The 17534-nt window shown below is 38.2% G+C and overlaps 1 protein-coding gene across 4 annotated transcripts in view; it reads right to left on the reverse strand.

Moving 5' to 3' along the window:
* The window catches only part of ADAMTS3 (ADAM metallopeptidase with thrombospondin type 1 motif 3), a 271082-nt gene that overhangs the window by 91159 nt on the left and 162389 nt on the right, over nt 1-17534 (reverse strand). The window lies entirely within an intron of this gene.

Raw genomic sequence — 17534 nt, forward strand, 5'->3', positions numbered from 1 at the left:
ATCTTCAGAGTTTCTGATCTAGTAGATCTCAGGCAGGGCCTGAAAAGTGCACTTCTAACTAGTTTAGACCCAGGTAAGGCTCATGTTGCTAATATTAAGCAACTCTGCTCTACCAGTATGTTTTCTTATTTGTGAAACGAGGATAGTATTGCCTTCAAGGCCCACTTCTCAGAATTGTTGAATAAAGCCAGCATGCCCTTTGAGGATATAAATTGTTTCATGTTTTCTTATACTGAATTTCCAAGGATGGTATATTTGAATGACTGAATGTCTACATCTTATTAATAAAAAGACACTATGTGAGTGTGGGAATGGTGGTGGTTTAATTGCTAAATCATGTCTGACTCTTTGCGACCCCAAGGACTGTAGCCTGCCAGGGTCCTCTGTCCACTGGCAAGCAAGAATACCGGAATGGGTTGCCATTTCCTTCTCTGGGGGATCTTCCTGACCCAAGGATCAAACCCATGCCTCCTGCATTGCAGGCAGACATTACCGACTGAGCCATCGGGGAAGTACATGAGTGTAGGAGAATAATGGTCAAATAGTAAGAATTCTTCCTAAGTGGCATTCACCCAAGTGGCATGGATAAACAGGAAATTCAGATATTGAGAAAGCGAGAGAAAGACTATGTAATTATGTTGCCAGAACTGTTAGTAGCAACTTAGAGACACTGGCAAATAACTGCTGTCCCAGCCACCTCCTGAGTATTGCAGACCCACAAAGGCAATGAAAAGGGAAATGCCCGGTACAGCAAGGCGTCACCACGCTGCCTCGGCACCTGTGCCAGTGTCTGTCCTGACTGCTGTGTCCCATGCCACATTAGTAGTGACAGGCTTTAAATATCACTCTTAGAAAGGCAAGGGGATGAAATGATTACAATCTCTTTGCAGACATCTTTGCAAATAATCAATGCAAATTCTGTATTTACAATCATAGTTGGTTCTTCCTCTGCATCTTTACTCCATGTGAATTCACATAAGAAGTCCCATGAGAATAGAAAATAGAAAATATCAAAAGGATTAAAGGATTTAGGATTATATATGATTGCAGAATAATTCCACTCAGGTACTATTAAAACCTGCTCAGAAACATCAATTTAGAAAGGCCTACCTAGATTGCTAAAGAGAAAAGACACAGCAGTCACCATGCATGACTGCTCTACCTCTGCCTCTCTGTTCCAGAACTTTCCAAAGCTATGGAAACCTTTCTTCCCCAGATGCTCGAAGTATCCCATGTTGCCATTTGATGTAACTAGTTCCATTGCCAGCAGCTCTGCCACCCTGAGCCACTTAGGTCCACAGTCTCTATATTCTGAGTGGCCTCTAACATTGCCAAATACTGAACAGAACTAAAGAATTCCTACTTAGAGGTCAGTCTTCTCGGTGTGTGTGTGTTAGTCAATCAGTCATGTCCAACTCTTTGTGATCCCATGGACTGTAGCCTGCCAGGCTCCTCTGACCATGGGATTTCCCAGGCAAGAATAATGGAGTGGGTTGCCATTCCCTTCTCCAGGGGATCTTCCTGATGAAGGGATCAAACTCGGGTCTCCAGGATTGCAGGCAGATTCTTTACCATCTGAGTCACCAGGAAAACCCCAGTCTTCTCTCTACTTATGTTTAAAAAAGGGGGTATTTTTTCCCATTATTTGTGCTGCCATTTCTTACACAAATACTGGGATTCACAAACCAACAATGAAAAACCTAGGAAAATCTGGAAAAAACAGTGAAGGAGCACTTTGAATTTCTTCAAGAATCTACCTCTGAGTAAACTACATGGGACCCTTAAACAGTATGAGTTTGAACTGCACAGGCCTGCTTATATGTGGATGTTTGTCAATAGTAGATACTATAGTGCTATACAAATGCAAGGTTGGAAGGTTCCCGGATGCAGAGCTGCAGATACAAAGGAACCACACACAGGGAAGGCCAACTGTAAGTTATACATGGATTTTTGACTGCTGGGAGGGTGGCACCCCTAACCCCTATGTTGTTCAAGGGTCAACTGTACTTCAACCTGAGCTGACTCTTTCTGCATATTGTGAGTAATGATCAGGTAAAGAAAGCAGGCTTAGAGTAATATTATAAGAAAATATCCTTCCAGGAAATGTTTTCTGGAAAAATTCTCTTCCATACATGGAATTCCAATGGAAAATGTATACATGATCTGATCTCAACTTATAAAATTCTAACCCATATTAAAAGACTGATGTTTTTTACTAAAGTTCCTTTACTGATTTTCATATAAAATGGCGTCATTCCTTGCATCTAACTTAACACAAGTATAAAACACTGGGCTCAATGAATGAACCGTTTACTAAAACAAGACTATGGTTTTTCCAATAGTCATGTATGGATGTGAGAGTTGGACTATAAAGAAAGCTAGACACAGAAAAATGGATGCTTTTGAACTGTGGTGTTGGAGAAGACTCTTGAGAGTCCCTTGGACTACAAGGAGATCCTACCAGTCCATCCTAAAGGAAATCAGTCCTGGATGTTCATTGGAAGGACTGATGCTGAAGCTGAAATTCTGATATTTTGGCCACCTGATGCAAAGAGCTGACTCATTGGAAAAGACCCTGATGCTGGGAAAGATTGAAGGCAGGAGGAAAAGGGGACGCCAGAGGATAAGATGGTTTGATGGCATCACTGACTCGATGGACATGGGTTTGGGTAAACTCTGGGAGTTGGTGATGGACAGGGAGGCCTGGCGTGCTGCTGTTCATGGGGTCGCAAAGAGCTGGACACAACTGAGCGACTGAACTGAGTTGAACTGAACTGAATCAACTTTAAGGGCTTCCCAGATGGTGCTAGTGGTAAAGAACTCACCTGCTAATAAAGGAGACCTAAGAGATTGGGGCTCCATCCCTGGGTCGGGAAGATCCTCTGGAGGAGAGCATGGCAAACTACTCCAGTTTTCTTGCCTGGAAAATCCCATGGATAGAGGAAGGAGACTGGCGGACTACAGTCCATGGGGTCAAAAAGAGTCAGACACAACTGAAGTGACTACACAAGCATGCAATGCACTTTAAATGGGATATTTTAAAATCAGTATGAAGAAGTAAAACTCTCACTGTTTGCAGATGACATGATCCTCTATATAGAAAACCCTAAAGACTCTACCAGAAAATTACTAGAGCTAATCCATGAATATAGTAAAGTTGCAGGATATAAAATTAACACACAGAAATCCCTTGCATTCCTATATACTAACAATGAAAAAACAGAAAGAGAAATTAAGGAAACAATACCATTCACCATTGCAACAAAAAGAATAAAATACTTAGGAGTATATCTACCTAAAGAAACAAAAGACCTATACATAGAAAACTATAAAACACTGATGAAAGAAATCAAAGAGGACACAAACAGATGGAGAAACATACCGTGTTCATGGATTGGAAGAATCAATATTGTCAAAATGGCTATACTACCCAAAGCAATCTATAGATTCAATGCAATCCCTATCAAGCTACCAACGGTATTTTTCACAGAACTAGACCAAAGAATTTCACAATTTGTATGGAAATACAAAAAAACCTCGAATAGCCAAAGTAATCTTGAGAAAGAAGAATGGAACTGGAGGAATCAACCTGCCTGACTTCAGACTATACTACAAAGCCACAGTCATCAAGACAGTATGGTACTAGCACAAAGACAGAAATATAGATCAATGGAACAGAATAGAAAGCCCAGAGATAAATCCACGAACCTATGGACACCTTATCTTCGACAAAGGAGGCAAGGATATACAATGGAAAAAAGACAACCTCTTTAACAAGTGGTGCTGGGAAAACTGGTCAACCACTTGTAAAAGAATGAAACTAGAACACTTTCTAACACCATACACAAAATAAACTCAAAATGGATTAAAGATCTAAATGTAAGACCAGAAACTATAAAACTCCTAGAGGAGAACATAGGCAAAACACTCTCCGACATAAATCACAGCAGGATCCTCTATGACCCACCTCCCAGAATATTGGAAATAAAAGCAAAACTAAACAAATGGGACCTAATGAAACTTAAAAGCTTTTGCACTACAAAGGAAACTATAAGTAAGGTGAAAAGACAGCCCTCAGATTGGGAGAAAATAATAGCAAATGAAGAAACAGACAAAGGATTAATCTCAAAAATATACAAGCAACTCCTGCAGCTCAATTCCAGAAAAATAAATGACCCAATCAAAAAATGGGCCAAAGAACTAAACAGACATTTCTCCAAAGAAGACATACAGATGGCTAACAAACACATGAAAAGATGCTCAACATCACTCATTATTAGAGAAATGCAAATCAAAACCACAATGAGGTACCATTACACGCCAGTCAGGATGGCTGCTATCCAAAAGTCTACAAGCAATAAATGCTGGAGAGGTGTGGAGAAAAGGGAACCCTCTTACACTGTTGGTGGGAATGCAAACTAGTACAGCCGCTATGGAGAACAGTGTGGAGATTTCTTAAAAAAACTGGAAATAGAACTGCCATATGACCCAGCAATCCCACTTCTGGGCATACACACTGAGGAAACCAGATCTGAAAGAGACACGTGCACCCCAATGTTCATCGCAGCACTGTTTATAATAGCCAGGACATGGAAGCAACCTAGATGCCCATCAGCAGATGAATGGATAAGGAAGCTGTGGTACATATACACCATGGAATATTACTCAGCCATTAAAAAGAATTCATTTGAACCAGTTCTAATGAGATGGATGAAACTGGAGCCCATTATACAGAGTGAAGTAAGCCAGAAAGATAAAGAACATTACAGCATACTAACACATATATATGGAATTTAGAAAGTGATAACGATAACCCTATATGCAAAACAGAAAAAGAGACACAGAAATACAGAACAGACTTTTGAACTCTGTGGGAGAATGTGAGGGTGGGATAGTTCAAAAGAACAGCATGTATACTATCTATGGTGAAACAGATCACCAGCCCAGGTGGGATGCATGAGACAAGTGCTCGGGCCTGGGGTACTGGGAAGACCCAGAGGAATCGGGTGGAGAGGGAGGTGGGAGGGGGGATCGGGATTGGGAATACATGTAAATCCATGGCTGATTCATATCAATGTATGACAAAACCCACTGGAAAAAAAAAAAAAAAGAATTAAAATGACTATTTACCTCCTTGTGACCATTAGAAAATGTAGCAGGAACACTTGTGGATTCTCTGTGTTTGAGGTACACTTATTTGTAGAGGTTGATCAATTAATTCAGTGCAAAAGGTACAGGTGAATATTACATTATAAAGTATGCTTTTCCTAAATATATATGGAAACTGAAGGGAGTGCCCTAGCAGTCCAGTGGTTAAGACTTCGCCTTCCAGTGCAGGTGGTCTTGATCCCCAGTTGGGGAGCTAAGATCCCACATGCCTTGTAGTCAAAAAACCAAAACATAGAAGCAGTCTTGTAACAAATTCAAAAAAGATTTTAAAAATTGTCCATATCAAAAACTATATATATACTATATATAAATTATATAAAACTATATATTATATATATATATATACACATATATATGGAAACTGAAAAAAACACACTTAAAAATATATTTGAGGAAAGCCATAAAGCACACTAACAGGCTGTATATAGTGAAAGTTACAGAATAAAGAAACACTTTCCCAGTCTAAACTGGGCAAAAGTGTTGGTCACTATTTAGCTGTGCTCTTGGAGGTACTACTTGAAACCCATAGTATCATTTGACTGAGATAACCATATTTTCACCTTTTAAAACCTTCAGAAGATTTAAAAGGTAATGGAAAAGCAAAAAGGTACACTGCAAAGATAGTAATCATGCATAAATGTTAAGAGAGTAAAATACTAAGATGCTGAATGTGACATTTCCGGAATATGGCGTATCTAGTAGAAGACGGTAACAATAAGTAAATACACACACTGAAAATCTATATTAAGTATACTTTTCATCAGTGTTTGTTGAATATCTTCTGCTGTTAAAATGATGTTTTTTTAGGATCTTCAGAGAAGAGTGAGGGAGAAAGAACAATCATGTTTTGGGAACAAAGACGGTTCTCAGTATGACTTAAAAAGCTTTTCAACCTAATCAAAGGAAGCCCTTTTCAAAACAAGAGGCAATTCAAGAATGGTGGCTAATCAGAGGTAGGGTGAAGGCACGGGGTGAATATACGGCTGTTCTTTTACTGTTATCTGGAAAGAAGTTTTAGAATTCCATAAAACACATAAACTTAAAAGTAGAATTGAGCCTTGAATGAGCTGTAATTACTAGAATCACAAATATTTCTATTTTATAAATAAAGTTCCAGGCATTGATTACTACAATGAAGTATGTCAGTTCTTTTGAAAGCCAAATACTTATAGTTATGGCTTTTTATGATCAGTATTTCTTATTGAAAGCTCTTGAGTTGAAAAATGATATCCAAAATAATTTCATTTAAATGGGAGTCAGTGTGTAGTACAGAACAAGTATAATATATTAAGAAGTGGACAAATGGGTTATTATTGCTGGCTTTCTCATGTTCTGAGTCAATAATTTAATCTCAGTGAACCTGAGATATCTCAGTAAAATAAGGATAACAATAGGATCTATGTCATACATATTATTCTTTCATTTATTAATGCACTGTACTGTAAGATCTATATGGACAGAAATCAAAACTGTTCTATCATTTTAAACTTAGTTCTTAAAATGTAACAGATACTCTATTGTTTGGAAAATAAATTTAAGAAAATACTTATAAAGCATCCTACATGGTCAGGTACTATGCTTAGTGCTTGGAATTTATAGCAAATAAGACAAAAATGAAAATTACCTTCAGGAAAATCAAATAAAGTATTTTACCTGTATAAAGTAATATATAAGCAAAGTATTTCTCCTAGTGTGCTGTACATGGTAAACTTAAAATATGTTGCCCTCTAAACTTAGGGCTGTGTGATGTTATGGTTACATCTGAGTTGCAAGAACTTAGTTGGCCTGGTGGCCCGTGGAGCCATGCCCTGTAATCACCAGGCAGAATGGATAGTTGAGAGAGGGTTCTTCCCACCTGGGGTCTGGGATTTCCAGGTGCCTCAGTGGTAGAGGGGTTCGCCAGCCAATGCAGGAGGCACAGGGAACAGAGGATTGATCCCTGGGTTGGGAAGATCCCCTGAAGGAGGAAATGGCAACCCACTCCAGTATTCTTGCCTGGAGAAGCCCTTGGACAGAGGAGCCTGTCGAGCTATAGTCCCTGGGGCCAGAGTCGGACATGACTGAGTGACTGAACACAGATGTCAGTTGAGTCCTGCTTCCTCACATCTTAGAGACTTGTTGGAGTCCAAAGCCAACAAAGGTCCATCTAGTCAAGGCTATGGTTTTTCCAGAGGTCATGTATGGATGTGAGAGTTGGGCGGTGAAGAAAGCTGAGTGCCGAAGGATTGATGCTTTTGAACTATGGTGTTGGAGAAGACTCTTGAGAGTCCCTTGGATTGCAAGGAGATCCAACCAGTCCATCCTAAAGGAGATCAGTCCTGGGTGTTCATTGGAAGGACTGATGCTGAAGCTGAAACTCCAATACTTTGGCCACCTGATTCGAAGAGCTGATTCATTAGAAAAGACCCTGATGGTGGGAGGGATTGGGGGCAGGAGGAGAAGGGGACAGCAGAGGATGAGATGGTTGGATGTCATCACCGACTCAATGGACATGGGTTTGGATGGACTCCAGCAGTTGCTGATGGACAGGGAGGCCTGGCGTGCTGCAGTTCATGGGGTCGCCAAGAGTCAGACATGACTGAGCGACTGAACTGAACTGAACTGAAAGCTTCTCCGTGATTTCAGCAAATTCCCCAAAGCTGACTACTTTATGGTTCCCTCATTCCCTGCATTTGTAGAATGCCTCCTTTATATCTAATGATATACATAACTATAACACCAAGTTCACTCCTTTCTCTGATTCCAAAGAAAGACCCTCTTTCAACACATATTTGCTGAGTTTACTTACTTGAGGTTCTTCTGGGAAGGGTGACCTAAGCCACAATCCCTTACCATTTCAGTATAACCAAACCCCTTACTGTTCCTCCCTCTCTTCGTTTTCTGGTACCCCAAGCAAATCCATCCTCTTTCCTCAATTGGAAGGTTCTGCTCCTACTCAAATCCATTATGATCTTATTTTTTTGCTAACAGAGGTTGGTTCCTTCTTAAGGAGAATTCTCAAACTATATAATAAATGTAACAAAAAATAACCTTTCTTCTGCCTACTTATTATACCTACTACTTTCATAACTACATTATTATTGCTGTCATCTTTGTTAGCAGAATCAATCTGTAATTCTGTATAGGACCACATGAACCCATCTTGTGTGTGTTAGTCATGCAGCCATGTCCAACTCTGCGACTCCATGGACTGTAGCTCACCAGGCTCCTCTATCCATGAAATTCTCCAGGCAAGAATACTGGAGTGGGTTGCCATTCCATTCTCCAGGGGATCTTCCCAACCCAGGGATTGAACCTGGGTCCCTTGCATTGCAGGCAGATTCTTTACAGTCTGAGCCACCAGGGAAGCTGAACCCATCTTGGGTGGGTCATTAATAGTAAGTGTCAGATCCTATGCAAGAGTAAGCTTTCATCATACACTGCTGAAATAGAAGTGCTTCCTTTTATGTAACTCTATATGCTATCTCCAAACCACTATCAACATGACTTACAATTTTTATCTGTAGTCATATAACTTATAACGGCTAACATTATGCCAACTCTATTAATTTTTTTTTCTATTTGCTGTGTAACAAATAGCCACAAACTTAGCTGCTTAAATCAACACTTGCTTGTTAATTCAGTCTCACAGGTCAGAGTCTGGGCAGGGTAGAACTGGTCCTGCAGGTCAGAGTTTGAACAGAACTCAACTTTTTTTTTTCTTCAGGTCTGCACAAACCTGAAATCAAGATGTCAGCCATGCTGAGGTACTCATCTCAGCTTTGGTATCCTCTTATGAAGTCTGGGTTGTTGGTATACTTCACTTCCTTGTGGCTGTCTGACTGAGGTCCGAGGTTTCTCTCCCACTGTAAGGCAAGGCTTTAGTTCCTTTAGGCTTCCTTTTGTTTCTTGCCACAACGTCCCAAAGGTCATTCACAACATGACTTCCTATTTTCTCCAACGTCAGCAAGAGCATTTAATTTTTGATAAAAAAAAATATGGGATTCAGGTTCTGTAAGAATCAATTATTCAGTCTGAAATTCTGGAAATCCATATTACTCTTATTCACTTCAGTTTCACAATAAAAATGGTGACAATCATTGTGATAATGATGAAAATCTTCAAAAGATTATTGCAAAAATCAAATGAGATCATGTGTATTACAAATATAGTATAAAGTGGTATGGCTTCCCAGGTGGGTCAGTGGTAAAGAATCCACTCGTCAATGCAGGAGATGCAACAGATTCGGGTTCAAACTCTGCATTGGGAAGGTCCCCTAGAGGAGGAAATGGCAACCTGCTCCAGTATTCACGCCTGGAAAATTCCGTGGACAGAAGAGCCTAGTAGGCTACAGTCCATGGAGTTGCAAAGAGTAGGACATGACTGAGCCACTGAACACATAAAGTGGTATACACATGTAATTATTATTTGTATTATTGGCATTATTATTAGTCTGCTCCTAACACATTTCTGCTCCTCCCCTGATTCACACCTATAAGCTCCTGGGAGTTCCTCTTTACTAATTAACTAAAGATGAAAACCTCTAATATGCCTTATTGATACTTTTGTAAGACATACAGAGATTATACTGAAGTGGATTGTGAAAATATTACAGGTCCATTTAAAGGTGAAGCTAAAAAATGATGAGAAGTGACAGTTCACAGTTGACTAAATTTAAGCACTATGCATCATTTGCTACCTTGTGTGGGAGGAGAAGCAGTCCAAGGTTAGGATCTACATGTCAACTTCTAGGTTGTCTGGTCAAGTAATCAGAGTCATGAAAAAAAATTGGAATTTTGATGACCAAGAAGTTCAAAGGAACAGTTGGGATAGAATTTTTGGAATGCAATCATGATTGGAGGATGCCTGTATCCCATATGAATCATTACCAGAAATTTCCTACAGAATAATTTCTTATTCAGATGGACAGGATAACTCCTTCTGCTGTTGTGATTTAGTCACTAAATCATGTCCAACTCTTTGCAACTCCATGGATTGTAAACCACTGGGGTCCTCTGTCCATGGGACTTCCCAGGCAAGAATACTGCAGTAGGTTGCCATTTCCTTCTCCAGGGATCTTCCCAATCCAAGGATCCAATCTGCATCTCCTGCATCACAGGTGGATTCTTTACTGCTGAGCCTCTAGGAAAGGCCAACTCTTTCAGTACATGTTAGTTAGTCTGCTTGCTCAACCAGCTCAGCAGTGAATAAGGCTGTGCATGGGATCAACACCATGAACGTAAGCGCTTCATCTAGTCTGGATATCTCCGCTGCTGATGGTTCAATTTGCCAAGTACAGGATCTGTCCCCAATATGATGCCATACTATGAAGGAAGATATCTGCATAACCTATTTCATATCACGGCACACATGATCTAAGTCATCCAACAAGAGCACTCAGAACTCTTCCATGACTCTGCAAATGAAGAGCTCAAAGTGGCCTTATTCTTCTAAGTCTGCTGCTGCTGCTGCTCTAAGCCTAGCACTTGTTTATTTGCTCAGTTCTTTGATTCTTTGACCTATGCAGGATTTTTTCAATTAATTCCTTGTTATCTTTGCTTAAGTTAGTACAGCCATATTCTGTTGTTTGCAGGCAAACAACCCTAAGATTTTTTTGGCTTCCCATGTAGCTCAGGGGTAAAGAATCTACCTGCCAATGCAGAAGCCATAGGAGATGCAGGTTGAGGTCAAGAAGATCCCCTAGAGGAGGAAATGGCAACCCACTCCAGTGTTCTTGCTGGGGTAATCCCATGAGGAAAGGAGACTAGCAGGCTATAGTTCATGAAGTCACAAAGAGCTGGACACGACGGAGCACAGTACTAAGACTAAATGCCTGGGGAGTCACGGACCTAACTTGTAAAACCACTGAGAAAATTCCTTCCCAATTATCCTGGGAAGCCCTAAATCTGAGTTGGGATTAAATGATGTACCAGTTGTTCTTGAACCCAGCAGTGGAACAAGAATTACCCATACAATGTTTTAACAATACATATGCTTAGGCAACATCCCAAGCTTATTAAATCAGAATATCTAGGGATGGAAACCAGGAATTTGTATTTTGTACAAATGCTGTGGACTAGTACGCTGCACATTAAGGATTGAAAGCTACTTGATTAGACTCACAAATTAAAATCTGGAAGTCATTGGACAATTCAGTTGATATGATATTAAAATATATTCAATAACATATTCAAATATATTTCTGTATCTTCAGCCACCAACATATAAACTTTTCAACTTTTAAATTTCAGGAGAGACAGTAAACAATATCTGCCCTTTAAAAGTTTAATTTTAGCTGTTAAAAAATTTTAAAGCATGATAGTCTTTGAAAGATTATTTCCACAGAATAATCAAGTTCATGCCAAATAATTTTATAACAACGTGGCAAAAGTAAAAATAAGGATTAAAAAGATGACTCTGATACAACTAGAATGATCTTCCATAGATTAAAGAAAGCAAAGTAATATGAAATATAAATTAATATTATACTAATGTAGCACTTTACATGATTCTTTTAACCTTATTTGCTTACCTCTAATGCACATGTACACACACTGTCTCGACTTTCTGCTCTCTTGTTCTCATTGTCTCTGGCTCCCTCTCCTGTTGCCACTTGTACGAGTGTGCACGTACACACACACACATGATACACTTCTCAGCCAGGCAGAGATTCCACGCATGAGCCACTCTTGCAAGAGCTTTATATAACTCTGCAATATGTATAAATCACTGTAGCTCACAGAAGAGATTCTGCCCTCTGCCTCAACCCCTTTGCTCCTCAGCCTTTCACACATAATAATGTACTCTCTATAGGTCAGTCTTTTACTTTTCCTGGCTTCTCTTTTTTAGATATCTTTTTAGGTATCTTTTTTAGACTTCTCTTCTTTCAGATATCACCCAAATGTGAAGAATCCTTTAAGACTTCTTATTTTCATAAGTGGTACACACTTCTATATATTCCTACTCTCCCCCCCCCCAACTCCATGAACCCAAATGCCAAATAGATAAGGATTAAAAGAATTATAATACTTAGTTTGGCAAAGGCCAAAAATGCTGTGTAATTTAAAAGTCTGAATATAAAGATAAGTCCAAAGAAGATCTATCATCAAGTAACATGTTTCTTTTTAAACAGTTATTTTAAAATCCCTCTGAGGTCTGCAGTAGAATTTAGTATGGCTTAACTTATTTAAATTATCTTCTGCTGGACAAATAGCTGCCTCCCTGAAGCAAAGTTTATTGCTTTTAGCATATGAATAGAAAGGTTCTTATTTCAAGAAGAAATGTTTTTCCCACTATTTTTTATTTATAGTTGATGAAACTTCCATATAAGTGTTTCCAAATAAATGACAGCAATTCACTTCTGGTATGACTGAGTAGAATATACTCAACTAACTCTTTTACAATAAACTGTAAACACTAAGGAAAAGTAGGAAATAAAACTTCCTGAAGTCACTGGACTTCCTGTAGATATATATATCTACACATATATATATATGTATATATACACATATATAGGTAACCATTAAAAAATAAAGTGATACATTAAAAAGGTAAATTAAAATGAAATTACATAAAATATTCAATTAACCCAAGAAAAGACAAGAAAGAGGACACAAAGACCAGGTAAGACAAACAGAAACAAATAGTAAGACATTAATAATAAGACATATCTCCAACCTATCAACAATTAAATGAAAATATTCCAAACCAAAGGAAGAGATTATAAAAATGGATAAATGACAATGTAATGAAAAGGTAGACCAAACTATATGCTAAGACTGTTTGAAAATAAAAATATAAAAAATAGACAGCATATATAAAGTGGGCATAAGTTAGCTGACCGCTATATTACTATCAGATAAAGTAATATCAGAAAAAATAGTTAAATTTATAAATTTCATAATTATAAAAATTTAATTATAAAGAATTTTTTAAACATTGGACTTCCCTAATTTGTCAGAAAGACATAAATATCAATTGCTTTTAATTATATTCAAACCTTATTCAGCTAAGTGATCATATGTACCATTTCTGATTTTCAGCCATTACACTTGCTATGAAGTTTTGTCAAAAAGCCAATTAATTTCTATGTTGGCATTCCTTCAAAAAGTCTCCAAGCTCACTCAAGGGATGCCATTCTTAGTAACCTCCCTAAAATACATCTGTCAACCAAACTACTTCCTATAATCAGTAACCAAATAGAATTTCTTTTTTCTTTCACATCTTTATTTTCATCCAAATTGTGTTTGTGTACACAGGTGCATATATATGGACATATATTTACATGTGTACATACAATTCTTATTTTTAAATGCATATTACATCCATATGGGTCCCCCTAACCATATTGAAGTTAAAATTCCTACTCAAAAATATTGACAAAGAACATTTTGCAAAGAAAGTAAGCGACAAAAAGCAAGAATCCTGTGCTCTTTTAGTTCTCTAATTTAAAAAAATTCACCTTATAATTAGTGCAACAAAAGAGATGGATAATCTGAATTATTTTTGAAATTTGTTTTCAAATGTTAAAGTAAGTAGAAGAGAGGAGAGGGGAGAAAAAGGGGAGGGGAGAGAGGAGGGACAACTGGATAAGTACCCAGGGAACCATTACAACTGTTCTATAAGCTGGTGACAAATCACATGGTAACTAGCTTTTCCAACACTCTACATCTATTAAGCGTGAACCTGGGATTCAAATGCAGGCAGACTGATTTGAGAGCCCTCCCTTTAAACCCACTGTATCATTTCATGAAAAATAACTAGGGTATAAAAACACTGTGATGTTTTTAAGGGTTCACAATGAGGTAGATCTTCAGTACAATGAACTAGTCTTTTTGAAAATCTGATCCACAAGCACATCTATTAAAAAATAAGGTGAATGATAGAAATAAAGTATGTGGTTGACACATGAGAGTTCATTTAGAAATAAAAACTCTTATTAATAGCTAATGCTCTGCAGAATCTCAAAATTTTCTTCTTCATCTCTGGTGGTTAAAGGAGTTTTAGAATAGGAAGGCTATCTAATTTATCAAGGTTTAAGAGATATTATCATGATATAAATGACTAATTAGAATTTCTTTGTAAATTCTGAGCACATTCCCTGTAAAGGACTAAATCTGATAGCTGATATAAAGTATCTGAGAACTAAAATTCATAATAAATTTTCAGGTTAAAGGATGCTTTTCATATGAGCATTTCGTTTAATCCTCATTACAAGTATGTGAGGTAAGCATCCCACGTAATTAGACCCATGAAACAGAGATTCCACAGAAAGGTAAACATGCTCCCAAGCTACATGATTAATAACTGTAGGAATTAGCTGTTCTTAAGCTCATGATGTGAATCCCACACTCAGTCAACTATTCTTGCTATTTCTTTAATTGATCATAAATCATTACAAAAATAAAAACTACCTTCCAAAAATAATGGTATCATAAGCCAGGCACTATTCCGCTGTCACCTTTTGTGTTTGAATCTCCTAAGTAAAACTAGGATGCGAAGTCACCTGGAGGTTGACACTTGAAGAAAGAGAGTCAGGCTTGGAGGTGTTTGTTAGGGTTGTCATGGGTGATCTTATCTCAGTTAAGTTATAGTGCCTAAGGGTAATTAGCAAAAAAAAAAAGGCATATACAATTTGGGAGTGAACTTGTTATAGTGAATACAGTACTATCAAAATTTCCCAGTGGCATTCACTTGAATTTGGTACCTAGGACCACTTAAATGGTATTGGTCAAAACACAAAGATGTCAGTCTCCTTCTAGCTAGTTGATCAAAAAGCTCAGACTCAAAAATGCTACTTACTGATGTCCCACAATACATAATTAACAAAAGAGGGGGAAAAAACCAACTTTTTTATAAGTGCCTAAAGAATGTTATTTAGCAGCATTAGACACAACAGAGGTAATTTTCTAACATCAAAGTATAAAAGCATAAATCCAGATAATTAGCAATTAACTACTAGCAGCCAATTTGTCTCATTTGTTAGTGAGATATAAAATAACTGAAAACATATTATTCATTATTGAAGAAATAAGCCATCAATCACATATAAGGAAAATATTAATATCCACCTTTGAATAGTTAATGTACTCATTCTGAGATTATTTTTCATGTTGCAGTAGAAATGAAAGCTCTATTCTGTCTAAATCATATTGCCCTGTTCCTCTTTCTCTGCGACAAATGAAAACAACATATAAGGTATCAAGCCAAGGCCAGGGTACAAGCACTGTTCACAGAAGAGATACTAAGTAATTCATCCAACAGAGTAGATGGTCTTATTTGCAGTTGGCATCCTGTGTGTTAGTCGCTTAGTCGTGTCCCACTCTTTGCAACCCCATAGACCGTAGCCCACCAGGCCCCTCTGTCCATGGGATTCTCCAGGCAAGAACACTGGAGTGGGTTGCCATTTCCTTCTCCAAAATGAAGTATAGAAAGAAAGAAAGTGAAGTCGCTCAGTTGTGTCCGACTCTTTGCAACCCCATGGACTGTATGTAACCTACCAGGCTCCTCCATCCATGGAATTTTCCAGGCAAGGGTACTGCAGCTGGCATTAAACAACTCCAAATTTTATTTTAAATGAAAGGAGTAAAGGAGAGAAGGAAGAGGCAGAGGGACTGAGAGGCGGAGGGTACAAAGGAGAGAAAAAAGGAAGAGAGACAGGTCATTCTTAAATAAAAGCAACTGGGGTGCTTTGTTTAATCATAAATTTATACTCAACAATACAGACACAATTCTAAAAGCATCTTCTCTCCTGGAGAATAACAACATCTTCCTTAGTGGCCTTCTTCCATGTTGAATTTATAACTGTTTCCAGAAGTATATCAAACAGAAAGACTTGCAGTGTGTATATCTGGATAAATTGTAGAAACAGCTTCTCATAAACTTATTTATGGTCCATCAGTGACCAACTCATTCTCAACTCTTTGGAACACAAAGCCAAAAACAGAATTCTAGGGCTGGTCAACATGATATCACTTATATGGGGAATTTAAAAAATATAAATGAATCTTATGGTTACCAAACAAACTTATGGCTACCAAAGGGGAAAGGGAGAGAGGAGGGATAAATTAGGAATATAGGATTAAGGATTAACAGATACAAACTACTATACACAAAAGAGATAAGCAAAAGTATATTAACAGTTCCCTGTGTTACAGCGCAGGGAACTATATTTAGTAATTTTGTAATAACTTATGATGAAAAAGAATATATATATATATTCAGATTCTTTTGGACCATTGGTTATTATATATATGTATCTGAATCACTTTGTTGTACATCTGAAACTAACACAATATTGTAAATCAACTACAAAGCTAAGAGAGAAAGCATGGTGCACTTTGTCGCTTAGTCACGTCTGACTCTTTGCGACCCTATGGACTGGCTCCTCTGTCCATGGGGATTTTCCAGGCAAAAATACTGGAGTGGGTTGCCTTGCCCTTCTCCAAGGAATCTTCTCAACCCAGAGATCACACTCAGGTCTCCCACACTGCAGGTGAATTCATAACTATCTGAGCCACCAGGGAAGCCCAAGAATGCATATATGAAAGAAAAAAATATATTTATACAAATACGAAGTTCTGGATGATTTTATAGAGTTATCATAGCCCCGAAGTATTTTTTTGAAAAATTCTACATAAGAATTACAACATTAAATATTAACCAACTCATTTAAAGCCCCGAGGATTCTGCACGACTGTTACCAGAAGTGGGGTCTGGTTGCTTGCCGCTCAAAAGCCAATAAAATGGCCAGATTGGTGGAAAAGGGAAATTAGCTTTATTTTGTATTCTGGCAAATGGGGCAGGGGCAGTGAAGGCAGACACCTGTCCTCCTCACCCCCATGATCAGGATTTGTTTCATTTCCTTGAGGCCAATTCTTGGAATCATGGCAGCTTGATTCTTGGCTATAATCTGGTCATCCTGTAGTTAACTTCTTCACCTGAGGTTTCAGTATCTATAAGACAGCCTACAGGTATGGATTAGAATACTACCTATAGCCCTTGAGAAGGAACTAAAAATCCTTGACTGTGCTTAATGACTATACAGTCATTATACAGACTAATGATCTCCTTGGACCATTTTCCTTTGTTTCTGCCCTTTCCTATTTCTCTAATTAAACTTCTTTGGCTAAAGTGTTTCCTCAGACAAAAGGCAGACAGAGGACATGGGGAATAAGGACCCTAGCATAGGGTCCTGCTCCATTTCATGACCACTTATATTTAAAATAATATTAAGTACCCCGGAGAAGGGCATGGCAACCCACTCCAATATTCTTGCCTGGAGAATCCCAAGGACAGAGGAGCCTGGTGGGATACAGTCCATGGGATTATAAAGAGTCAGACACGGCTGAGTGACTAACACTTTGGCTTTTTTTTCCCACATTTAT

Source organism: Cervus canadensis, chromosome 26, assembly GCF_019320065.1.
Source record: "Cervus canadensis isolate Bull #8, Minnesota chromosome 26, ASM1932006v1, whole genome shotgun sequence".
NCBI lineage: Eukaryota > Metazoa > Chordata > Mammalia > Artiodactyla > Cervidae > Cervus > Cervus canadensis.